Source organism: Ailuropoda melanoleuca, chromosome 2 (genome assembly GCF_002007445.2).
Source record: "Ailuropoda melanoleuca isolate Jingjing chromosome 2, ASM200744v2, whole genome shotgun sequence".
NCBI lineage: Eukaryota > Metazoa > Chordata > Mammalia > Carnivora > Ursidae > Ailuropoda > Ailuropoda melanoleuca.
In genome coordinates, this window is record NC_048219.1 from 114,798,139 (window position 1) to 114,824,701 (window position 26,563).

Consider the following 26,563-nt stretch of genomic DNA (forward strand, 5'->3'; position numbering starts at 1 on the left):
GGGGAATGGGATAGACTGGTGATGGGTAGTAAGGAGGGCACGTATTGCATGGTGCACTGGGTGTTACACGCAACTAATGAATCATCGAACTTTACATCAGAAACCAGAGATGTACTGTATGGTGACTAACATAATATAATAAAAAAAATTTAAAAAAAATAAAATAAAACACAGATACTCTTGGAACAGTGAAAAATAAAATACAATAAAATATATGTACACTTTTAAAAGATTTAATGTTCTTATTGTCAAAGTACTCTAATTTACAAATAAACAGTATCATGCAAGAGTACCAGTGTTTTGCCACATCCTTTCCAAACAGGATATTGCTGTTTTTCAGTATTTTTGTCAATTTGGTAGAAAAGTGATACCTCATTTTGATTATAAGATAAATTGAACATCTTTTACTCTATTTATTAATTGCAGTTCAACAGTTATGAACTATCTTTGTGTGTATCCTCAAACACCTTTCTATTAGTACAGATGTTATTTTTTTTACTAAATTCAAATTGCTTTTTATGTATTTAGCAAGTTTTGATAGTCTAAAATATGTAACTAACAAAGATGAAGTTATTTTATTTTTATCAATATTTAGACTAAATTTGCTTTGTATGTTCTCATCTCTTTCTATGCAAGCGAAGAAAATTAATATTTGGTGGTGTATTTGTTTTCAACTATAATGGATCTCCAAAATATTTTACGTATTCATTTTGCAGTAAGATTACTAGATTTTCCTTACATATGTGGTACAAGTTTTAAAAGTTCTTGACTTTTATTTTAACTTTTCCATATTGACAGTTTTAATTTTATGTGGTAAATCTTTTTTTCTTTATGCTTCCCCACCTTGATGTACTTGGAAAATAATTTCTTACCCTAAGATGCATTCAATTTTTAAAATTATCTTAAAATTTCATTGTAGCATATATTAAATAGATCCAGAATTTATTTTGATTTGTGTGGTGCAAAGGGAATTTAAGTTACCATTTCCTAAATAGAAGCAAGTCATTGTTGCATATGATAAAGTAATCTTTTCTCTATAGGTTTAAGATGTCAATTTTATGAAATACCCAAGTGATACATGTAAGAATATATGAATATATGTGAATTCAGCCCACATGCACATACCCACATGCATGCACACACCTGGATCCAGGTATTTTGCCCTGCTTAAGTGATATATCCACTAACTTTTACAATAGTATTTCTTACTGACTATTCATTAAATTACACATTATATTAGTCACTAAATTTTCACTTGATATTTGCTTAGTAACGGAATTAAATAATTAAATATAGTATATAACATCTCAACTTTACACACATATTTTAACATATTGTAAGACAAAGCACCATTCATTATTCTTGTTTTCAGAAGTTATTGAATATCTTACTTTATTTTTAAAAAGTGGTACAATATTAAATGATTATCTCAAACCACATTACAAAAGTGTTTGTCACATCTGATGCAAACATGAGAGTCATCTCGAAATTGTAATAAATATAGGAGGAGAAATGTTTTCTACAAAACTGGGATAAAACTAGATTTCAAGGATTTGCTCAACCCTATTATCATTCATCCAGTGCCTTACTGAGTACGCAGAAACCTTTCAGTAAATATTGATTGATTGATTGAAAAACACATTTGAAGGCATTTAAAGTGTGAGCTATTTGTTCAAGCTGTACAAATAAAATTACACAAAGAGAAAATTTCCCTTTACAATTTTATCAGACATGAGTTTGAATCAACAATTAATACATGTTTATTGGCTAGTTGTAAACATCTCAATTGTTTTATAGTATATATAACAAAATAGAAGATACAATGAGTCTCAAAAAGATTGTAGTAAAATGTGCATTTAACCATTAAGAGGAAATTAAGAATTCTGAGGATAAGGAAGTTTGCAATGTCTTACAGGTTCTGTAATGAAGCTAATAAAGAATGATGGCCTTTTTCCTTGGGGCTTTAACAATAGGCAGGGCAAATGTCAGCACAGCAGAGATTCTCCCCTCTAGTGCTCAGGACTCCTAATGAGAGAGCTTTGATGAACTATTCCCCTGGAAGCAAGTAGACTTCTCATGTTTGTGGCAATTATCGTAGGTGGAATTATTTTTGAAAATATTGACTGGAAAAATAAAACATAATATTTTAGCTCCTTTATGCATAGTGTGCATTCCCCTTGCCCCCCCCCCTTTTAAAAAAATGTTTGCTTTCTTCTCTTTTATTTTTTATTTTTTAAAGATTTTATTTATTTATTTGACAGAGAGAGAGACAGCCAAAGAGAAGGAACACAAGCAGGGGGAGTGGGAGAGGAAGAAGCAGGCTCCCAGCGGAGGAGCCTGATGCAGGGCTCATCCCAGAATGCCAGGATCACGCCCTGAGCCGACAATAGACGCTTAATGACTGAGCCACCCAGGAGCCCCTCTTCTCTTTTTTAAATTTCATTTCCAGGTAAGAAACTTAGGTTCATGGCAGAGGGTATCAACTAAGTAGTCAGTTCTGTATTCTACAGGTCTTAGTACCGTCCAGCTGTTTATGTTACCTATTTCCCACATAGCAACACTGTAAGCACAGCATATGCTAACAAAAGAAATAAGGAAAAGCAGATGAAATATATTTAAGCCCACCATGTGTTATGCTTGTAGACATGATGCCGGGATCTCCAAAGGAATAAAGAGTAGGACCTCGAATAAGTTTGACTTTGGGGGCACTGGACTAATACACCTGGATCCAGGTATAAAAGAACATTAACAACCTAATGAAAAAAATCTATTGAGATTAAAACATAAATAATTAGATGATACTTCACGATATTGTTCTTAATGTATATATATCATCTGTCCTTAAAAATCTCTGTAATATTTTATGTTTGGAGAATTAAGTTCAAAACAAAATGCTTCACAACAGATATGTCAACTTGAGCTTTGCATTTCATATTTTATCCCGGAATGTTTATGAATTCTCTGCTCCATTAAGTCTTTACCCCAATAACCTTAGAAGGTCCCTTGCGATTCCCATTTTAGTGCCTGCTGGTTGATATTTATATCTTTCAGAAACAAATACTTCTACTTTGAAATTATGAAGGGATTAAAGTAGTTTATCACATGCAGAAAATAAACACATTTTTTTCCCGATAAAATACCAAGAAAATGAAAATAAATAGATGGATTTATGGATGTATACCAAAACATCACTAAAGCTTAGTTGACTCTGTATAAAAGACACCTCAATAATCAGTAAAGATCACTGCCAAATCCATTCGACAATAGCAATTGAAGTCAATAGTAAAGTCAGTCAGAATCATCCCTCCAAATACATTGTATCCTCGTTCAGTTATCTAGCTTCCGCAGTCATGGTTCCAGATTGTGAACCCTTTTTGTCACTATCATTCTCTTTCATTCTTCCTCTTTTATCTACAACTACTCTATAGAAAATAGATTTATATAGCCCAGTTTTAGCACTAGAGTTTCAATATAAAAGTGAAATAGTCTCTCTCTCTTTCTCTCTTAAACCAATTCAAGAAAGGAGAGAGGATAGAGAGGAACCCCTGAGGCTCAAGTGTCCTCAGTAATTTCTTTTTGGTTTTGATATGTGGTAATGGCTGAAAATGGAGTAATCAGAGCATCTAGCGCCTATTTCTTCTTAAACTCAGGGTGAATTGCAGCAAGGTACCGACTTCTCAGGAAGGCCCTGTGAGCTAATAGATAATTTATGCTAGGGCAAATCATTTCACAATAATTTAATAGTTATTAGTTAGGTGTTAATAACTCTTGTTCCTAGCAGTTCACATGGAAGCTCCTGGGAGAATGGGAAGTACAGAGTATTTAACAACTATGACACAGTCCTTTGGACCTTTTAACCCTTTGGAAAACTGGTGTTCTAATCCAAGTAGATTATTCACAAGACTTAGTGATTGACAGAAGCTCTTTCCATGATTTCTGTTTTAGTCTACCCAAGCTCTCCCAAAGAACCCTCACCAATAGAGAGTATGATGGTCATGATCAACTGATGAGAATCCACATAAATGTGCCTTATCTATTAATATCAACATTGTGATGACTCAGCTACAGTCCCTCTCCATTCATGACTGGCAAGTTAATAATAGTACTACCTCATAGTATTGGGATAATTAGAGGAATTCGTACATTATACTAGCACAGAGTTAGCACTCAATAGACATTAATGGTTTCAGTCTTCTGCTTCTTGCTGTAGCTGCCATTGCTGTAATTAGCAGTACTGGATACCAGCCTGCATGACTGCCTCACCTTCCTGGTCCCTCTCCACGCCCCCATATCCTTTGGCCCACTGCAGCAATGAATATGAAAGTACGTGGGAGTGAGGAAGGCACAGACCTCCACGTTACCATTTTGGTACAAGAGTTAAATAGGTCCTACCCTAAATTTCCTTCTACAGGATTGTGACTGAATCACAGCTTTTAAAAAATTTAACTGAAAGTTCATATTCAACAAAGGGGGATGCAATCTGCAGCTATTTACAACTGCTAAGCCATGTGGTTTATTTCCGAGCTCACTGGCCCTGGATCACCCTCAAGGATTCCCTAGCAGGTTAGCACTCTAGCGGACAACTTGTCAAAAAAGTAGCAAGTCAGTTTACCTCTCATCATCAGAAAAGCGGTGGAACATTCTCTTCTAGGTTCAATTATTATGAGGCCAGAGAGAAAAATTCTCCCAACCAAATGCTTGTCTCTTCAATTCTCATTTTTTTTGTCCCAGAATCTGCATTTTCCTCTGAGTCATTTTCAATAAAACTCTGATCTCTGCGATATAACAATACAGTTTAATGTAGTTTAATCCATTCTAAGTATTCTAAAGAAAAGAAACATTTCTACCATCTGTCTCCTTCTGCCTTCTCATCCAGTTAAAAAACAGAAACAAAGTCAGCACACATAGAAAGTTCTGCCTCAATCAAATGTACACAATTTTATTTTGCAAAGCTGGATATTTAGTTTCTTTATCTAAATCATCTACATTTAGGTTAATGGACACTTTAGTTCTTCCATAGAACAATGGTCGGGTACATTATGGCACATCACAAACTTTTGCAGATGTGCTCATTAATTTTTTTTTCCAAAAATTGCTTTAATTGCCCATGATACGCTTGGCACTGGTAAATAAAAACAAATAAGCAGAAATTATTTTAAAAATGACTCTGTCTTTTGAAACTAAAAATATGCTTTTAGAGAAAAAAATAATTAAAAATAGAATTTTACTATGGCTTGCCATAACTTTTATGAAAGTAACAGGGAACAGCACAGAATAATGAAAAATGACATTCTTCATGGCATGGTAGGTATCCTTTTGTCGTTGTGTGGTTTGTCCAGCAATGGCATGTTTTCTGGGTATGATCTTGTTTTTGAGTTTACCATTGCCTCCATTATGTCTGAAAAGTGCAGAAGCTGGATAAGTGTTGAAAATACTAGTCAAAAAAAAAAAATTTCACTACAACAAAACTAAAGTGGCAGTAATATAAATAACTACATATGTAATGAAAATGGCAAATTTGGCATGTGTGTATGGGATGAATCTTTTGAAGATAGTATGGATTTTGAGCAACATTAGCAAAGCATACATCATGTGACCAATACTGTGCTGATACAATTGCAAAAACTAGCAAGAGTAGCCTGCTGGCCTCTCTCATCCCCTACCTGCTGTGTTTTTCCAGAGTTTTATCTACCTTGTGAATTCCCATGTCTTTTATTTACCAGGTTTATTGTTCATTCCCACTAAACTGTAAGTTCTACAAGACCAGGGTTTTCTTGACTAAAGAATCTTAAGTGCTATAAATAGTATCTTACACATAGCAGGGGCTCACTAAATATTTGTTAAATCAAGGAATACATAAGTAAAGGAGTGAGCAAATGAACAGATAAAACATGATATCATTTCAACATGAATAATATTGGATGAATTCTAAGAATAACTTGTATTTATGTTTTTTAAAGCACTCTAAAGGAGACCCGTTTAATCTTCCTTCTCCTCCTAGAGAAGCCTGGTATAATTTCTACATATAAGTAGTTTTGATTGATTATATATATATATATTTTAAAGTATGAGAAAATAATGTGAAAAAAAACACTGGGGGAATAATTTATATGAGCAAATGTAGGTATTTTAAAAATATTCTGATATCCCGGTCAACATTCATCCATCAACTCAACAAATATTTATTGAATATCTACTATGCATCTGGCTTTGAAAAAGAAAGACAATATTACTGGCCTTATTGTAATACTTGTAAGCAAACAAACAAAGTGAATCATTTCAGAACATGCTAATGAAATGAAAATTTAGGGTGATGCAGGCATGAGGAACTTGGTTTTTTTGGCTAAGGCGAACAGAGATAACTTTTGAACAGGGATCAGAATGGAGTGATTGCACACTCTGAGAATACTAGAAAGAAAAGTTCTGTAGGCAGAGAGAACAGCAAGTGTGAAAGACAAGAGGCAAGCAAAATGAGCAGGTTTGCAGAATGGAATGAAGGCCAAGAGATGGCTGGAGATCACTAAGAGGACTGTGATGTGAGTTGAAGACAGAAAGGTATCTGGGGGACGCTTTGGTGGCTCAGTCAGTTAAGCGTCTGCCTTCGGCGCAGGTCATGATCCCAAAGTCCTGGGATTAAGCCCCACATTGGGACTCTCTGCTCAGCGGGGAGCCTGCTTCTGCCTCTCCCTCTGCCTCTCCCCCTGCTTGTGCACACACTCTCTCTCTCTCTTTCAAATAAATAAGTAAATAAGTAAAATCTTAAACCAAATAAAATAAAATAAATTTTTAAAGATTTTATATATTTATTTGTCAGAGAGAGGGAGAGAAGAAGAGAGAGAGAGGGAGTGCACAAGAGGAAGAGAAGCAGGCAGAGGGAGAAGTAGGCTCCCTGCTGAGCAAGGAGCCCAACGTGGGGCTCGATCTTATGACCCTGGGATCATGACCTGAGCTGAAGGCAGACGTTTAACTGACTGAGCCACCCAGGCGTGCCCCCTCCCTTTTTTTTTTTTTAATATTTTATTTATTTATTTGTCAGAGAGAGAGAGAATAAAATGAAAGGAAGGAAGGAAGGAAGGAAGGAAGGAAGGAAGGAAGGAAGGAAAGAAAAGAGAAAGAAAGAAAAAGAGAAAGAAAAAAAGAAAAGAAAGAAAGAAATTATCCGGGACTAAATCATGTACAGCTGTATTTACCATGGGAGGAGTTTCACCTTTGTTTCTTGTTGACCTGTACTTTGCTGGAAGTTTTCATGTTTGTAGGTAACACAATTTGATTCACTTTATGCTTTTAAAAATATCCCAGTTGTGACTAGAAGAAGACCCACACTAGTGGGAAAAATATTTTTATCATGAGTAGTTTTCTTTTTCCTATTAAATTTTTCAGCGAAAAATGGTAATAAAAAGATAGCGCATTGAATTGTCATTATTTTCTACATATTTTTCTTGCTTTAAAAGTCAAAATTTTATTCATGAGTGCTGCAAGTACAATTTTTTAAATTTTATAATTAGTTTTTGTCTAAAATGCATTCATTTCTTCACAACTAACCTAAAATCTCCAGGGTGTAGAGAAAAAAAATTAATGACAGTTACTCCAGTCCAAGGATATCACTTTCTACAGAAATAATTCTAAATCTTGGGTTACTTCAGTCCTTTTCTGTGAAATTGCACATTAACCCTGGCTGATTGCAATGGGTAAAAATCATCAATATTTCACTTCTCCCCCCCCCCAAAAAACTAAAACCTGATGGGATAAGTTAAAATTTAAACCACGATCTCGTATTAAATTCAGTTTTGGCAGTTAGTAGATATTTTTTATCCTACAACAACAGATGTGACTAAAAGAATTGATCTTGTTGACATGGTTACCCTTGTGTGGATAGAAATCAATATTAACAATATCATCTACCATTGCACATTCTGGCAAGGAAATTTTTGCCATTCATAAAGTCAGGCTGAGCTTGTTTTCCATTGTAGTGTCACAGCCTACTTCTTTTTTTTTTTTTTTTTAAGATTTTATTCATTTATTTGACAGACAGAGACAGCCAGCGAGAGAGGGAACACAAGCAGGGGGAGTGGGAGAGGAAGAAGCAGGCTCACAGCAGAGGAGCCTGATGTGGGGCTCAATCCCACAACGCCGGGATCATGCCCTGAGCCAAAGGCAGACGCTTAACTGCTGTGCCACCCAGGCGCCCCCACAGCCTACGTCTGATGGAAAACATTTTTATCTGCAATTGGCTAAGTCATTTATCTTAGTGAGACAGCACGTGCAGCAGACAGCATCAGCAAGTAGATAAAACTGCCATCATTAATTATCCTGAGGGCTGGAATTGGGGTCCCTGAGCTTCCAGTAGCCAACTCACAAAGAGGGTAATAAAACTTGTGATTCAAACATAATTAGGTGCCATATATTGTTAATGTCTTTTTAGCCACCTCTTTAAATGCAGGATCAACTCTAAGTCTATGTGAAGCTGATTAGCACCCAACCAAATGTTGCAGTGTTTAATGTGGATTTACTATTGGCATTGCATTTGAGCTTCCTGACAAATTTCATGACAATCATTCCTGTGTTATGGGTAACTTTAGCCCGGATCTACACAAACCAATAAAGTGGAAGACTGAAACAATACTCCAGGTAGTTTTTCTCCCACATTTTGATTGATTAAAATTTCAAGAGAAAATTTCAGAGAAACACCAAGTTTCCATTTAAAAATATTTTTTCCTGTAAAGGTCATCTAAAATGCAATTATCCATTAGGACCATCATTTTGACAAATAGGACATAATTTCAGAACATCTAATCAAACAAATACAATTACACGAAAAATTTGCTGCACCTTTGTCCCTGATATATGATATACAAATCTTGCTGACCCTTGTGACTATTTAAATATTAATTTAGCACTTATGCATTTAGCTATTGACCCTTATATTTTCTGTTATAGACTTTATAGTTTTTAAATGCATTTCTACATATGCTTGTCTATATTTAATGCAGAAGTTTCTGCCTGGACTCTGATTTTTCTATTTGATGAGTTCTACAGCATTTTGCTATGCTATTCTTTATATTTACACTCATTCATCTCTTTAATATTTTCAGTTTGTTTAGCATTGAGCTTTAATTTTGCAGATAATCTTTTTCTCTAAAATTATACCAGCATTTCTCCTAAAATTTACCAGAACTTTTATAAATTGGATCATCCGTTTTTATCTTATGCAGTGAAAATCTACCCCACTCCCACTCAGAGAATTTCTTAACTACCTAAATCAATGATCAAAATGCACATACATGTTACAAATGCTTCCCCCACCCACCCCTGGCCCACTAGATTAAATTTCAAATATTTTGTAATATGTAAGGTTGGTTCAGGTAGAATATCTGAATTTACTTTAAAAAAGTAAAATTTACAAATCATTCAGAGAGGTATATGATTTATAAAAACACTATTTACCTGTCACAGAGGAGTGTTCATATCTGTGTGTGTGTGTGTGTGTGTGTGTGTGTAAACTATTTAGGTTTCATACATAATTGGAAAGACAACAGTATGGGAACACTGGATAAATTGAAGTGGAAGACAGAGAATGAAGGAGGATACTTATAAAGAGGCTTCTCCATTTCATGATTTCCCCTATATTCGCCCTTCTCATAAATCAAGCATTACATAAGTTGAAAAAAAAAAAAAAGCATCATAAATGTCTTAAAAACGCACTAACAACAGCTCCATACAGGTTTTCAAGGGAAACAGTGGTGGTTTCGGAGTTCTTGGGTTTTTTTTCTTTTGACATTTGAGGTCAGCATCAAGCACAACCACAAGTTCCCATAACAATTCTTCAGTGTCCTCACTAAGTGACAGGATTCTGATAAGGGCAGCACCCAACTGACTCAGTATAGCAAGTATCATACTTTTGACTCATATGCATGGCCTCTTGCTTTTATGTTGCCATCTGCAGAAAAATAAATCATCATAAAGTTGACTGAGTGTGTCCTATATTCATCTGCTTGACTGTGTTTGATGTAATTGACTGACAACAATAAAAGAGAATTAGAGAAAAGAAGCATCAGTACTGTCAAGTGGGTGTCACATGACCCACGACTTCCAAAGGATGGTCAGGATATGGATGGCCTGAGAGGAAAGAAGCCATCCAAGGAGAACAGAAACAGCACAGAAAGAGCATGACAGCATGGCGTCTGTGTCTGTGTGCAGAGCGTGTTGCACGTGTCAGAAGAGAAGGGAGGAAGGGTATTTTGCACAGTTAAAAGGTTAGTCTGATTGAAACAGATAGTTCAGTTGTTAACTAATAGGAGATGATTTTAAAACTGCAGACTTCAGTGAAGTTATTGGATACTGTAATTTCGGTTTATTTTCCTATCACATTTGACATCTCAGCACAGTAGCACTTGTAGCACACTGAGGAAAAACTAATTATCTTGAAGAGAGCATTCTGTATAATCTGTGGTTTTCATGTTTTTTTCCTCCTCTGTTTACCAGAATATGAGACTAATAGAAAATCAGTGTCCAGTCAGACCAGGACACTCTATAGACAGCAGAATCCTGAGGTGTTTTTGAACTATTATATAAAGAGGGGTACCAGGGTGGCTCAGTCGGTTAAGTGTCTGCCTTTGGCTTAGGTCATGGGTCCCTCAGGGTCCTGGGATTGAGCCTTGCATTGGGTTCCTTGCTCAGCGGGGAGCCTGCTTCTCCCTCTCTCTCTACCTGCTGCTCCCCCTGCTTGTGTTCTCTCTGTCAAATAAATAAATACAATCTTTAAAAAAACAAAAAAATAAAGTAAATAAAATAAAATATTGTATAAAGAAAATGTCTGAAACCATATCTGCTAAGACAGCCAAATACATGTTACTCTAAATATTTATAAACCATGGACTACAACATCCACACATTTTTTAATTAGTAAAGAACAAATGGAAATCGTCGGCCAGAGTTTTTCTGATGGTCTGATCGGATGTGTTGCTTGTGCATCTGCCCCTTGACTCAAGAGTCTTATTACACCTCAAATAGTTCTTCACATTTTCTTGTTAATTCCTCCAATCACTTTCGAAGTTTTAGCTCTGCTTTTCCAACTTCAGTGCTCTTGTATGTATGATCTTGCTGTTGGGTAGCAGTCTTTTGAAATGAGAGAAAGGGTTTTTTTTACACTTCTCTTGGATGATTTTGTGAATAGAGTCAATCTAAGCAGAAAAAAAGTAAAAGCCTATATGCCACTTATCTATGTTGACTTATATATTAATTTTTAATTTTATTTATTTTTTAAAGATTTTATTATTTATCTGACAGAGTGAGTGAGAGAGAGAGAGAGCACACACTAGTTGGGAGGAGAGGCAGAGGGAGAGGGAGAAGCAGAGTCCCTGCTGAGCATGGAGCCCAACATGGGACTGGATCCCAGGACCCTCAGATCATGACCTGAGCCGAAGGCAGACACTTAACCTAGTGAGCCAGCCAAGCACCCCATGTTGATTTTTTTTTCTTACCTTTGAATTATCCCAATGTTAGAAACTTGAATACTTTAAACTTTGTCTTGCAAGCAGGTGCTCCAGGCATAGTACTTAATCAGTGTAGGATGGCAGAATATGCCAGAGCAAAATACGCCACTTTGGCAAAAGGATTATTTTGAGCTGAAGGCAACTGAGAAGAAGCAGATGCAAGAAAAGTCCACCCCTCCACCAAACAGGCATCTGTCTAAAAACTGGGCATAAATTTACAAAGCTGTTCTTCCTCCCTTCTCTACCAGGAAGGACAAAAGTTAATCACTGGAGACAACTTTAAAGATTTATTTATTTATATTAGAGAGAAAGAGAAAGCATGAGCAGGAGAGGCAGGGGGCGAGGGGGAGAGAGTCATAAGGAGACTCCATGCTGAGCCTGGAGCGTGATGCAGGGCTTGATATTTTGGCCCTGAGATCAAGAGCTTGAGCAGAAACCAAGAGTTGGACGCTGAACCAACTGTGCCACCCAGATACCCCTAGTGGAGACAAGTTTCAATTCTATCAGCCTGGAGACAGCAACCAAGGAATCTACAGAATAAACTTCACTAATTAGCCTTGATCTATCATTAGTTTTCCCATGCATTTGCCTTTCTACAATTGGCTGCCTCTTGAGACTTAAGGTTCTTTTCTTTTGTCTTGTCACTTTTCTAAGTATTATTCCTTTATTAAGATACTACAAAAGCCCAGTTCTAACGAAATCTCTGAGTTACCCATCTCTGGGTACTCCCAAGTGCCATATGGACTTCCGAAACTTTTAAGAGACTTCTGTTTCTTTTTCTCTTATTAATCTGGCTTGGGCCAGTCTAATTTATGAGCCCTCACCAGGAAAACCTAAGATTGGTAGAGAAAGAGATTTTTCCTCCCCTACATCATTTAATTCCAAAATCCTGTGGCTCTCTCAGCAAATCTTTATGGCTATGTAATTTCATTTCATTCCTAGACGTAATATTCAGTATAAGAACCTTGAGTTCTGGCTATACACTGCTGAGAAAATCCTTTGTTCATCCAGCCTCCCCATATGGTATAGCTCTAAAGATGGATAGCAGCAACAAACTTAGTGAGTCCACGTGCAGGGACTGAAATGGGAATGACAGATAGCATGACACACAGAAGAAACAGTCAATTAATCAGTCAACATTGATGCATGGTGCTCCTTCTACGGTCCATGCCAGGCATTACAGGAGGGCTTGACAGAGGCCTTGCCTGAGAAGGTCTGACTTGGAGACCAAATATTTCTTCCAGTATTTCTAAATACTTTCCCAATATTCCCAAGTTCCCATATTTATTAAATTATTAATTTTTAAGAGCAACTGGTGACATTAAAAAGAGTTAAATATGAATGTTTTGTAGAATCATTAAATGTTCAGGGAAAATTTTTTGCGGTCGGACTTCTGTAGCAAGATTTCTGAAACAAACATGAAAGGTATCGTATGAAGCTGGAACCGATGTAGCAGAGAAGCTGAAGACTGACTCACGGTGGCATATTCTGGAAAGAGTGAGATTTCGCTTAAGAGAAGCTATCACCAAGACAGAGCCTGAAGTAACAGAAGACCATCTGTTCAGCCGTCAGAAATGCCATGATTTACTCAGCGTAAGGGACACAATTCAAGGGACAAAGAACAAAACGTGTTGAAAAAAAGCTCAGCAAGGAAAATGGCTTTAAAATCATGTTTCTTACTGACGGTCTGTTGACATTCTGCACGTAATAGGTGTCCAAAGAATGCCAGAGAATTATCGTCTGGTCAGAATAAAATATGTCTCTTTAAAAGCTACATTAAGGCTTTTATCTCCTGAATATGTTCTGACTTTGGAGATTTTAGAATGATCAATTTCTATCACTGGTAGAGAGCCATACTCTGAATATTGAGTTTAAGATCTATCATTTGCTTGAGCTATATTATAGTAGTTTAATTTTTAAAACAACACTGATGAAATCGTTTTCATACAGGAGCTAGACAATAGATTGTAATACAGATTAGAAGAAAATGCAGTACATTTCTTCAGGGTACAAAGCAGGTGCAGTTATGTCTGTGCATGTGCATCTGATGCTTATGTATTTTAAATGTAAATTGTTTTCTTTTAAGAGAAAATACTATATTGAATATTGATGCAAAGGGATTATATATTTGTGTTTTATTTTCCTGAGTTGTGAAACTCATTTTCTGCCTCTAATGAGAGTCCATGAAATATTCCACAATGTTTGCAACAAATCTGGCTTTTAAGGAACAGATTTATATAAACTATACCTGGGATTTTTCTGTGCCTATATGCAATTTCTTTCTTTGTACCATTTTATGCAGGGTTATTATAATTTTATCTATAGATGTGTTTAAGTATGTTTTGAGTAGTATGGGAAAAATCAAAATTTGAAATTGAACAAAGAATTCAAGATGAGTTATCAAGACAAATAATTTTCAAATAATGAATTTTAGAAGGTAAAATACTCCTGCAAAATCTTCACTATATAGAGCACATATCTGAACAATTTCAAGTTGTGACCTAGTAATCAAAACCTTTCCATGGGACTGCCTACAATTATCATCATTAAGAATAGTGTGGATGTTATATATAATAAACATCGAAGAGGCCTTCTTTGAAACTAATGGCCAATATTACTATAACTCAAAAGCAAGTACATGAGCAGTTACATGAACAACTTCATAATAAAGAGGAAGCTCAATGGTATAAGAAAAAGTTGACTTCAATCTCAGTTTGAAGTTAAAGCATAAATTGGGACCACAGTGAGCATCTGTAATTACAGAGATGTGCTGTAGAATGGTATGTGTTCTTTTTCTGAAGCATTTCTGAAGAAGATAAATGAGGCATGATGGTATACTTTTTCATTGGTTATATTTTCAATACCTCCTTTGTAATGAGCCTAAGGTGGCTTGGGAGAAGAAAGACATAAATCTCTAAATGGAGATATCAGAATGGTCTCTCGATGCAATGATGAGCAAAAAAATAGTTGAATTCATCAGGGTAGCATAACTATGAAAAACAGAAAGACCACGTATTAGTATTGTTGATAAAGAGCTTGAACTCCACAAAAATGAAGTAAAAATGTGATAACTCAAAAGAGAGTCTGAAAATGATGGCAGAATGCATGTTTCTACCATCCTACCCTCTTAATTCCAATTCTATCCTCAACTACTGCTCCTGAATGAAGTACTACTGAGTAGACTGGTAAGGTCTCAGACTGCTGGGTAGGGAGACAAAAATTAAGCATTTAGTACTATCTAAACTCTAGGTTCTGAATAGCTGTTCTAATACTATTCAAAGCTGGTTTGAAGCATGGTGACAATAGGCTTCTTTCCCTCTGTAATGCATCACATCTATTCTCCTAATAAAATCATAGGCCTAGAGACCTTTGGAGGCAGGCCCTGTGCTGATAAGCTTACCAAATGGGTGAGCCAAAAGGAATGCATCCTTTCCACAGATAAGCAGTTCTGAAAAACAGAAAACTAGGAAGTGGTTGAGCAAAACAGTAACTCATGCTGAAGTTTCTCTGCATGAAAGCATGAGGACATAAAAGCAGAACCCCCGCTCCCCAAACCTAACCCCAAACTGGAATCTGGAAAAAAAAAGAAAAGAAAAGAAAAGGAAAGGAAAGGAAAGAGAAAAAAGAAAAGAAAAGAAGATGTACACAGAAAGTTTACCTTCTCTTAGCCAGACAGATGCCTTGGGACCAAGTGTGAAGAGTTCTGGGATGAGAAATCAATACTGGGGATCTTGGAGAAGACTCCATCATCTGCACCAACCCATGGACTGCTGAGAAGGCCTGGAGTTCCTTGGAGTTCCTTGGCCCTGGGAGACATGTTAGAACGTTATACAGAAGACGCTCTTTAACCTGCATTTTGGAGAATAGCAAATTTTTCAATGAAAGAGACTATGAAGTAGAAAGCATTCTTGACGGCACTTCAACAGAGGACAGACATTGCCAGCTCGGACGTCACCAATGCCTGTTTGTGGGCATCAAAGCACTTCCTGCCTTTTGCATCCCTCAAGTTACCGCGATAGCGTGATCTGATTTATAAAGGCAAACAAAGCCACGAACAGATACACGCTTAAGGAAGTTCAGCCCCTAGAGACCAGAAGAGTGGTGAAAAAACTCCAAACAGGTAAGTTGTTTTAGTGAATTTGAATTTGGATTTGAATTTGAATCTAGCTTTGAAATTGAATCTGGAGGAAACCGATGACAACTGCTACAGAAACAAAAAGGGACCTTGAGATTAATTCAGTTCTTTAACAATAAGGCTTTCAGGTACTAAAATATATAATTCTCAAATTTAAAAATTAGAAGTGAAGAAGTAAGTGGTGATTGTTAAAATTAGGCTAGTGTCCCATAATCTTAAAATGGTGAAAATGCAAAGAAATTGACAAGGGACTTGTAATGTGTATCCAGGGAGTCTGCTATGTGAAATATAGAAGTTAAAGAAAAAGAAAATAAAAGAGGTTGGGGAGAGGCTGTAAGTACTGAAATGACAGATAATTTCCCACACCAATGCGCATATGGATGCACACGCACACGCGCGCGCACACACACACACACACACACACACATCCATTCTGGAATGCTTTGGCAAAACTTCTGTATTCTAATTTTTTTTTTTTAATTAACAAGCTTCCAGACAAAAAGAACAAATTATTTGCAACCACCCATTGACTCCTCTGTTTCCCGAAGCAACAATCATAGTTCTGGTAATCCAATTTGTAAGGAGCACTTCCATCTCCTACAGGAGCCAAACTTGTTAGTCTCTTTTTTCACCCAGGTCCAGAGCCTTGTAGGTCTATAAATTCAGCCTTTCTTTTTCTTTCTTTCTTTCTTTCTTTCTTTCTTTCTTTCTTTCTTTCTTTCTTTCAACTCTTTCTTTTCTTTCTCTCTCTCTTCCTTCCTTCCTTTCTAATTTTATTTTATATTTATTTATTTATTTGTTTATTTATTTATGAGAAGGAAGGAGAGAGAGAGAACATAAACAGGGGGAGAGACAGAAGTTGAGAGATAGAGAATCTCAAGCAGGCTCCACACTCAGTGCAGAGACTGACTCAGGGCTTGATCTCAGGACCCTGAGATCACAACCTAAACTGAAATCTAGAGTGGGACGCATAACAGACTGAGCCACCCAGGTGCCCCTCTTTTTGTTTTATCTATTTCTTATCCACAGAAGTATTTTTTCATTTCTTTTGATACCAGCTATGATTATTTTGTTTTTCTCTTTTATTATATTATCTATTATTAGTTGGGGGGCCTATATTACATGGAAATCTTCTCTATCTCTCTTTTATACATACACACACTTTATTTTATTCCCTTTATTCTTAATCCCAATCCCATTCCACTATAAGCACCTATTCTTTTATTCATAATTTGCGTTCTTCCTAAACCACTCTCCATGACTTATTTACATTACTGTGGATTTTTGAATAATACATAGCCTATTTTGGTGTGTTTTATGCTCATAAACTGCATTATGCAATACATCTCATTATGTAATATATCTCAGGAAAATGTCTTGTTTCTGGTTTTTACCGAGCATTTTACTTTTGATATCTAGCTATGTCGATGTACACAAATCTTGTTCTTTCTACTGTTAGATAATATTCCATCATATGTGTCGCACACATTTCCTTAATTTCTTTTCTTTGATGGCATTCCTGAATCCTTGCCCTGAAAAGCATGCTGAAGATGGATATTGTCACACCTTTCTTTCTGTCAGTGTGGGAGGATTTCTACAAGAAATAGACCTAATTTCCAGCTTCACAGGGAATTCAATTACCGCTGGGGATGATTGGATGTCTGGTTTTGACTCAGCCAAGGTAAGGGCAGTGGAATTTCTATTGTTTTGTTTAGGGTTTGAAACTGCCCTGAAAACATGCAAGGTTAGTTTCTTTACTGATAAGTTTGTTGCTGGCCTAACTATTTGGATGAGCCTGACTTGACTATTTACCAAGCCACTGAGAGCTTTTGGAGCAAGCTCTCCCAAAGATAAATTCCTCATGCAGATCTTAACAGCTCAAGTCAGAGAATCAGCCCACTCCCAGGGCACAGAGATTAGGCCCATGTGAGTTCATACTGTGGATATTTTTCAGATCTCTGCATTGACTAAATAAAAGTCTTAAGTGGGTATATTTTTGGGGTCTGGTGAGTTAGTTCAAATATCTGAACTGGGAAAAACAGTACAGATCTATCCCTAAGAGTGGAATTGCTGATTCATAGAGTATATTTTTGTTTCATTTCAATAAATTGCAGAAAGTTCTCCTTATTGGTTTTACTAGACCAAAATGTCCAAGACTTTCTACTTTTTCCTCCAACTGTGGGTGCCGTCTGAAGTTGTTAATTTCTATCAACATGATTGCTGCATAAAGGTATGGTAGCATGACTTTAATGTGCACTTCTCTGATTCCTAAAGTGTTTATATATCTCTTTGAAAATGTATGGAGTCCCTTTGTGAATTACATATTTTAATCCTTTGCCCATTCTTTATTGTGTTTTCTGTCTTTTTTTCTTGAGGAATTCCTTAAATATCCTTGATATTAATCGTTATCTACTTTTAATCTTTGCTACTTTTTCTGTTAGCCGAATTCAATTCCCTCTTTTATAAAGTAGAAATAGTAATAGTCCCTATAGCTCCTTTTATCCCCTCTAAAGATTAAATGAGATACTACATATAAAATACTAGTACAACATTTAATTTTTGGCTAGAATTCAGTTCATATTAGGTATCTATTAAGCTTTTTCAAATTGAGCTAATACTTTTGATGGACCTAGATACATATATTAACTTAGATTTAAATTTAATTTTAATCTGTGTTTAAATTGAATGATTTCTTCTGTATTATATTTAATCCAGGACAAAAGTCTCAAGCTAGACACAGGAAGTTTAGAATGTACATTATGGTGACAGATGAAGGAGATGCAGCTGGGAAGTCAGAAGCCATTACTCTGCACTTGAACTCACATTAGCCTGGCACTCCAGCCTGTGTGGGAAGCAGACTCTGCCCTTAAAGCTGACCTGCCTTTCTGCAGCAAGCACCTGACCTGCTGATGATGGAGGGACCCAAACTCTCTTCATTTGAGCACAGTTTTATCCATTGAATCCATATATTTGTATTTTCAAAACTGCAACACTTTCATCACCATTACTCTTGCCCCTAGTGTGTGATTTATCATCCAACATGTCAAAATATTTCAAAAAAGGTATCATGAAATACAAAGTCTAAATTGTGTCTGATTTCTATATGAAGAAGAATAAACCTAGAAGGGAAAGAATAAAATACACCAGAATGTCTTGATAGGAAATAGAATCATTCATAAAATCATGAGGAAAATATTTGTATTTTAGATATTTGTATTATAGATATTGGCAAATAGAGATAGATATGGAAAACAATGGGTCAATTGGAATGCTCTTATATGTGTGTGAAGTTTTCTCTCAGTAGAAACTTTTCCTTTTAGTTACTAAACAAATTCTCTAAACATTGAAAATATTTCAGAAGTCCTCAGGAAATGATCATTAAAGTAAGCTGCTAGTGTTTGATAAATTCCCACCCTTGTGTCCTTTCTTGGCTCTTTCAATCAATACCTCTGTTCTTGGCCAGATTCCTTACCAGCAAGGAGTTCTGGGGAGCGTTTTATGCTCACTTATCTAAATCAGATCAGTATAAAATGCTTGCTGTCCTAAATTGTATATGTTCAGTCTAGATTAATAAAAATAATTCATCCCTTCAAATTAGTTCCTGGAGTACTATGTTAAGTGGATGAAAGATCACATCTAGGCACAGAGGAAAAGAGTACAATGTGAATTCCATTACCAGAAACAGCCACAGGCAAGGGAGAAAGACTGTAGCTTCAAGCTTCTTTGGAAACTTTGACTTTCCTAAGCAAAATCATCTTCACCTCTTCCTAATTCCACAGGATGTACTTTCAGAATACTTTGAATAATTTAATTATAATCATGTTCTCTGGATATCTAATAGATCACATGTAAATATGAAATAACCACTTTTCTTGAAAGCTTTCAGACCAGCTATTGACTTTTATTACATTAATCAGTAAATTTCATTTAATAATCAAATAAATTACAAAATATTATAGACTTAGGGATTGTGCATATTTTCAAGCTTTCCAAACTGAGCTGACCCTCATGTAATTCAATGAGCAATACAGGTGTACTTTTATGGCATTTGGATTATTAAGAAGCTCTTACTAGATAACACACTATTCCGTAAACCATATGCCAATATGTTCAAATCTCACAAATGTGATAGGGAGTGTTCCTTTTATTGTACTGTGCTGGAATTGTACCATAATCAAGATGTAGAACATGAGAAGCAGTAGTAATAGTCATATCTCATAGGTCATGAGTGAAGAGATGCGTTTTTATGAGTAACAAAAGGAAAGGCTGTGAGATAGGAAGAGAGGCGGTAAAGGAGAATGAGGATAGAGATTAAACTGAGATTTGCACTGTTAAAGAAATGCTAGGAACAAGAGCAGTCAATGTAGAGGCTGTCAGCAGAGAAGGCAGTTTGGATTTTCCTAATTGGCAGATCATTAGAGCTTTGCCCAAGACGAGGCTCAGTAATTGAGTAGAAGTGGAAGTAAGACTTAAGGATAGCTTGCGGTTAATAAGAAACATTAACAGCATTACTAGGGGAGCCTAGGTGGCTCAGTCATTAAACATTGGACTCTTGATTTCGGCTCAGGTCATGATCTCAGGGTCATGGGAATCAAGCCCCATGTATGACTCGGTGCTAGGTGTGGATCCTGCATAAGATTCTCTCTCTCCCTCTCCCTCTGCTCCTCCCTCCCCCGTGCATGTGTGTGCACACACTCACTCTCTCTTTCTCTCAAAAAAAAAAAAAAGCCTTTACTACTCTGCTCTTCTCTTTGAAGTCAAGAGAACAACCCTTAGAAAATGGAGAAGAAAACTCTCTCTTTACTAAAACAGGTAATAGCTGTAATTCCAAACCAGAAATTATGAAGAATAGCTGTTGAACACAGTAACGTTTCAGACCTAAGGAGTCTGGGTGCAGTGAGTACACTCAGACCTCATATCAGCCCTAGACAGAGTTCTCCCAAGGCAGGTGTCAGAGTTCTATGGGACACAATAAAGAATACCTTACCCAGAGCAGTAATTCTGGACAACTGGATAGACTGAGAATCAATCTCTAAACTCCATTCCACTCTAAGTATTGGAAAGAAACGTAAGACAGGAAGAGAGAGTACATAGATCAGCCATTGTCATAAGAAGTCACAGTCAGTACAGTGGTGTGGAGGAAAGTGCAATAGCAATTGGCTTTGCACACAATAAGATCTAGCTAAATCATCTCACAACACAGAAACCTTTGTCTCCTGGACCTACACTCTAAGCCATGCTGATTTATTGCTTCAACGACAACTAAAAGGATTGGACCACACTGGTGGATAAATCCCCTAGACCTCCTGGGTACCTGTTATGCTTCTGAGCTACAGGAGACTTTAATTCTCTTGAAACAAAATCAGTCAGTTAAATAAAATATCATGGAAGCATTATAAAACAGACAATAAAATCTGACTGGAGTATAAATGAAGGCCACAAAGTTAAAGAGGAAAACTTGAAGCAATTTTTGGGAAAGTACAATCAATAGGGAAAAGAACATTTCAAACAGAAGAAAGTAACTGTACAAGGGAAAACAGAGAGGTGGATTAGAGAGTAGGGGCAGTCAAATTTTCATAGTTAAGTTTAGCATGGCTAGCCTATAACACACATGGGGAAAAAGGGCCAAAATGAGAATCCCAGGTAGACACAGGCCAAGTCACAAAGAGCCCTTCATAAGTCATGACAGGTAGTGATGGTGGAAACGGGATGGAAGGAATGAGTAGGTAGTAGTTAGTCAAAGTGAGGGCTTCATGCTTTCTGTAAAGGCCCAATAGGCTGATGACCTTGTGATTTTCATAGTCACACAGATAAAAGGAAATTAGGAAATAATTCCTCTTCATACTTCTTCCTGCTGATGATTTTTGTTCTGTATTAGTGTCTTTTAATTTGAATTTTAGAGTCTCCTACTTAGCTCCTATGCTGTTAAGTAAAACATTAACCTACTATTGCATTCATTTTGTGTTAGGGCAGTGAGTCCAAAAGTTCATTCCTGCAACCACAATACAAATACAGGGGTCTTATAGGGGATGAATTCGTAATTAGTAATAATTACAAGGAATTATCTTTGTTCTGTGTCTGATAATTGAAAGTTACAAGTCGGACAATATATAAACTGTCCTATTGGAAGTAGGTCCTATGTAAACTGAATAAGAGATGTAGCTAATCTACAAACTAAGTACTCCCTAGCTGGCTTGGATACCACAACAAACATCTAGACCTTGAAGCCCTTTTGTCACGTAGAATAGCTTGGGGATCCTTTGATCAACACAGGGACAGCTGTGAAGATCTGACTTTTTCCAAAGCTTTTTGAAGTCTTCTTAAAATGAAGGATCATGAGGGTGAATATTTTAAACAAATGTTCTAGAGAATATAATATCCTAGTCAACAGGTATGGATAAGTGGATTACAGAACAGCAATTAAGCCCAGCCAAAACGAGAGAGGAGGAATTTGTATGGAAGCAAGAATCACAATTATGTATCTATCTACCTATCTGTTTGTTTGTTTATCCATTACCATTTAACCAGTGTTATGGAATTTATGGTATGTGTTAAAATGCAATAGGCCACATATAGATGAAAAATAAATAAGTAAAGTGATTGATCCAGTGGATAAATTATTGTACGGTAGCTACAGAAGAAAGTTAGAACCCAGAGATGCAAACCAAAGGTCCCACAAGGACAGTAAAGGTAGAGCAAAAAATTGATTTTATTCTCCCTAGCACCCAAAGCAAACAGTAGCACCATTCTTCATAATTTAGACCTGAATATTTCTTCTATGATTTCTCAGAGCAGAATCACCTTTTGAAGTAGAATATATATAAAGTAAAATTCATGCTTCTGCTTTTTTTACTTCCTCTTCCCCCAATTCACGCTAAAGCAGAAAGTCAAATTGGAGTTCTATAAGAGTTAAATTCACTAAGAGCCAAAAGCAGTGGGGTTCAAGTGCATAGCTTGGGATAAAATCTGAACTTCTTGGGGCGCCTGGGTGGCATAGCGGTTAAGCGTCTGCCTTCGGCTCAGGGCGTGATCCTGGCGTTGCGGGATCGAGCCCCACATTGAAAAGCCACTCAGATGCCAACTGATTTACCACGTTCCTTTAAATGTCAATGATACCTGAGGAGATCCATCCTCAGAATGCCTTCTCTTGCTCCAAAAGTATGTGTGCGTGTAGTGGGGTGAGAAGGATATACTACTCATCACCTCTTCCCTGAGTTCTTACTTCTACAAATTTATTTCATTTTATAGACTATCTCACTCCACTAGAGATCATCTCTTTACCCCATCAAATCATACTGTGCTAAACACCAACTCTAGTATTTTATTTCCACCAAGGGTAACATGGACACAAGAATTCTGGCCGACATTTTAGGTTGAAAAAGGTGTACAATGCAGGACAGTAACAGACACAATCACCAGGCTTCTTTGTCCCTGTCATCATTTTTTCTACTTGCCCATCACTTTCCACCTGCAAGAATCTTAACATAGCTTCCATTTTAAAATGGTAAACAAATTTTGCTTTCTGTCTGTCCCATCCCAACTTAGCTATGCTAATGTTGCAGAATGAGCTGTTTGATAGTAAATTTGCAGTGTTTGTTTGACCTCTTTGACTCTGTGCTCAAAGTATTGAGAGGGCAAAAACTGGCCTCACTCTCTTAAAGATGCTAAATCATTTTCTGGTCACTAGTTCGACTTTTCTTGCCTCATTCAGAGGGAAATGGTAGCGTCTAGTTGAAATACTTCAGGTGTTTGTCCTTTGAAAAACTGGGTAGATGCCTTCTTATTTAGGGAATAAGGTAAGCATTCTCTTGTGTTGAAGATACATATACTTCTATACATAAACACATACACATATTTACTTATTATGTATACATATTTGTGTATGTAAATATATTTATGTGCTTATCATATATTTAGATATTAAACTAGTATTTTCATTTTAATTATTAAATTTAAATTAAATATTAAAATGTTAAAAATAATACTTTAAGCATTAAAAATTAAAATTAAATCAGTAAGAATTGGGCAAATCCTAAAATTCAGAACAAACCAAAATAATAAATTGAACTGTATTTTATAGATGTAATAAAAACACTCTGAATGGGGAAAAGCTAGAACTAATCTAAATAACTTTTTCGGTACTATGTGCCTGGAGGCATTGATACCTGGTAGCAATAAGTTTATCTACAGACCAGATTGGGTTTCTTAATTGTCCCCTCTAAAAACAACCAAAGCCCCTTGGAAGAATGACTGATTGCAGGGCTGATGCAAGATTAGCCTGGGAACATCTTGTGCTAGAAAGTAAGCACGTGCTCAAAAACAAAATGGTGGTGACATGTCAAAAGGACATAAGAACCAAGTTGAAGGAGCTCCCACTGGCTAATGTGGGACAATTTGAGCTCCAAAATTATCATCCCAATGATGGGAAAAACTGACCTCATGTGCTTCCTAATGAGATTCCCTGAGAAGTTCTTAATGTCACTAATGAAGCATTCTTGCCAAAAATTCCGAACCTAGATCAAATTATGTGGAAACAGCAGATAATCTTAAATTGAGGAATATTCTATAGCATAACTATTCTCTGCACTTCAAAAGTATCAGTGTTTTATATGATAAAGACAACCAACGTGCATATGGAAAGATGCTGAACATCACTAATCAATAGAGAAATGCACGTAAAAATGGAGGTTCCTCAAGAAATTAGAAATAGAACTACCATATGATAGAGCAATGCTATTTCTGGGTATATATCCAAAAGAATTGAAAGCAGAGTCTTGAAGAGATATTCACACACCACGTTTATAATAGCATATTCACAATAGTCGAGAGAGAGAAGCAACCCAATATCCATTAGTAGATGAATGGATAAACAAAATGTAATGTAGACATACAAGAGAATATTATTCAGCCACACAAAAAAAGGAAATCCTGTCACAGGTTACAACATAGATGAAGCTTGAGGACATTATGCTACATAAAATAAGCCAGTCAAAAAAAGAATACTATATGATTCCACTTATATGAAGTATCTAAAGTAGTCAGATTCGTAACAGGAAGTCGAACGGTGATGGTCAGGGGTTTGGGGGCGGTGGGAAGGGGAGTTGTTCAATTAGTATAGAGTTTAAAGATAACAAGATGAAAAAGTTTTGGAGACTAGTTCAACAACAATATGAATATACTTAACACTACCGAACTGTACACTTGAAATAGGTTAAGATGGTAAATTTTGTGTTACGCGCTTTTTCACACACAAACACAAAAAATGAAAAACAAAAAGATATAAGGACAGGCAGAAAAAAAAACCTTTGAAGAAAGGAGGCAGTTAAATTCACTGCATAATCTTGGATTTGAGGCTGTACTTCGAAAGACAGTTAAGAGGGACGTTATCATGGGCAATTGGAACAAAACAGAATAAGGTTTGTTTCTTAGATAATAGTATTTTATTGATGTTGAATTTCCTGATATTGATAACTACGGTGAGGTTATGTAAATGAATATCCTTGTTCTTGGGAAGTCACACTTAGGAAGTTTTAGTGATGGGGGATATAATATTTCAATTTAGTCTTAAATGGTTCAAGAAAAGACACAGGCATATGTGTATTGAAATTGTGTGGGTATGTTTATGAGTGAGAAAAAACCAAATGTATCAAAATGTGAAATTGGTGAATCTTGATAAAGATATACAAAATTCTTTGTAGTATTTTTGCAACTTTTCTGTAGGAGTGAAATTATTTCAAAATAAAAATTAAAAATATGAAATCAATAAAATATGGTAAATTGATACATCTTCAAAGTTTTACAATTTAACATTTCATAAATCATCATACATAAACAAATCAAATAGATCTAATTAGTTACATACAGTATCAACCCACTAGCAAGCCTGTATATATGGATTGTGTGAAAACTCTTTGTACCTAGCACTGACTCTTATAATCTGCTTTTTATTTAAATACAGAGAAAACATTAAATTAATTTGTTAATTGCAGTTCTTCATGTAAGCTATTAGGCATTTGGGTAAATTCACATGCAAACACATATTAATAGAGAGCTATTAAAATTCCCTTGCCAAGACACACCTTAAATACCTTTGTGAATTTAACAGTGAAGGAGAAATTCTGATGTAGGAAAAAGTGAATGGGTTACAGGAATTTTAGTTTCTAAACAAATTTTAATCACCAACTGGCAAAATGGCATTTGTTTATAATAAGCTCTTATATTTTTCTCAAAAAAACTGAAAATACTATGTAAAGAGGTTGGGAAAGTCCCTGCCCCTTACTGGGAAATTTTTCTAATAGAATATATACTTCACAGGAAGGAGAAAATAGATTATTTGAATATAGCCTAGTGATTTATTGGCACATTAATTTGTTTTGCTTTCCTTGCTATAGAAATGGGGGAAGGGAAGGAGGAGAGGGAGGGAAAGAGATGGAGGGAAGAAGGCAAGGGGAGAGGGACTAGGGAGAGATGAGTGATGAAGGAGAGTTGGAAGAAAGGCAGTCAGGGACTGCCTTCCCTCACCCAAGAGGAAACCACCCTTAAAAGATTTTACACCAACCGGGAAGGAGCCGCCATCCTTGACATCTGTGACAAAAACCTGATTGGATGGCAGGGGCTTGGATGCAGGGCTAATCAGATTAAAACAGCCTGCCAACAAGCCCATAAAAACCCCTCGATTTAAACACCAAATCGACAACCCTCTTGGGGACCCTCCCTGTTTGGGAGCTTTGTACTATCACTCAATAAACCTTGCTTTGCTGCCCACCACTCTCTCTGGTCTACCTCTTCATTCTTCGAAGTGATGTGACCAAGAACCACCAAAGGAAAAGAAATCTTTTATTGCAAATGAAGGCAAGAGGAAGGGGGAGAGAAGGAGAGGTAAAGGTAGGGAAGGGAGGAATAAGGGAGAAAGAAAGGGGAGGAGAAAGAGCAGAGG

General features: G+C 36.3%; 1 protein-coding gene and 1 long non-coding RNA gene across 10 annotated transcripts in view; one reads left to right on the plus strand and one right to left on the minus strand.

Moving 5' to 3' along the window:
- Positions 1–1,388: 1,388 nt before the first annotated feature.
- Positions 1,389–15,288, minus strand: LOC117801068. Its single transcript, XR_004623454.1, has 3 exons — positions 15,151–15,288; positions 4,613–4,775; positions 1,389–2,123 (listed from the first exon to the last, which is right to left on the minus strand). It is a non-coding gene; the product is annotated as an uncharacterized LOC117801068 (long non-coding RNA).
- Positions 14,967–26,563, plus strand: part of KYNU (kynureninase) — a 132,557-nt gene continuing 120,960 nt past the window's right edge. For 2 of the 9 annotated variants that reach the window (XM_034654506.1, XM_034654507.1), the window contains exons 1-3: positions 14,967–15,612; positions 17,168–17,308; positions 17,742–17,857. The gene's annotated coding sequence lies outside the window, so the exon portion shown is untranslated. The remainder of the gene's footprint in view (positions 15,613–17,167; positions 17,309–17,741; positions 17,858–26,563) is intronic. The other 7 variants (XM_034654508.1, XM_034654509.1, XM_034654514.1 and 4 more) reach the window with 5 other exon arrangements.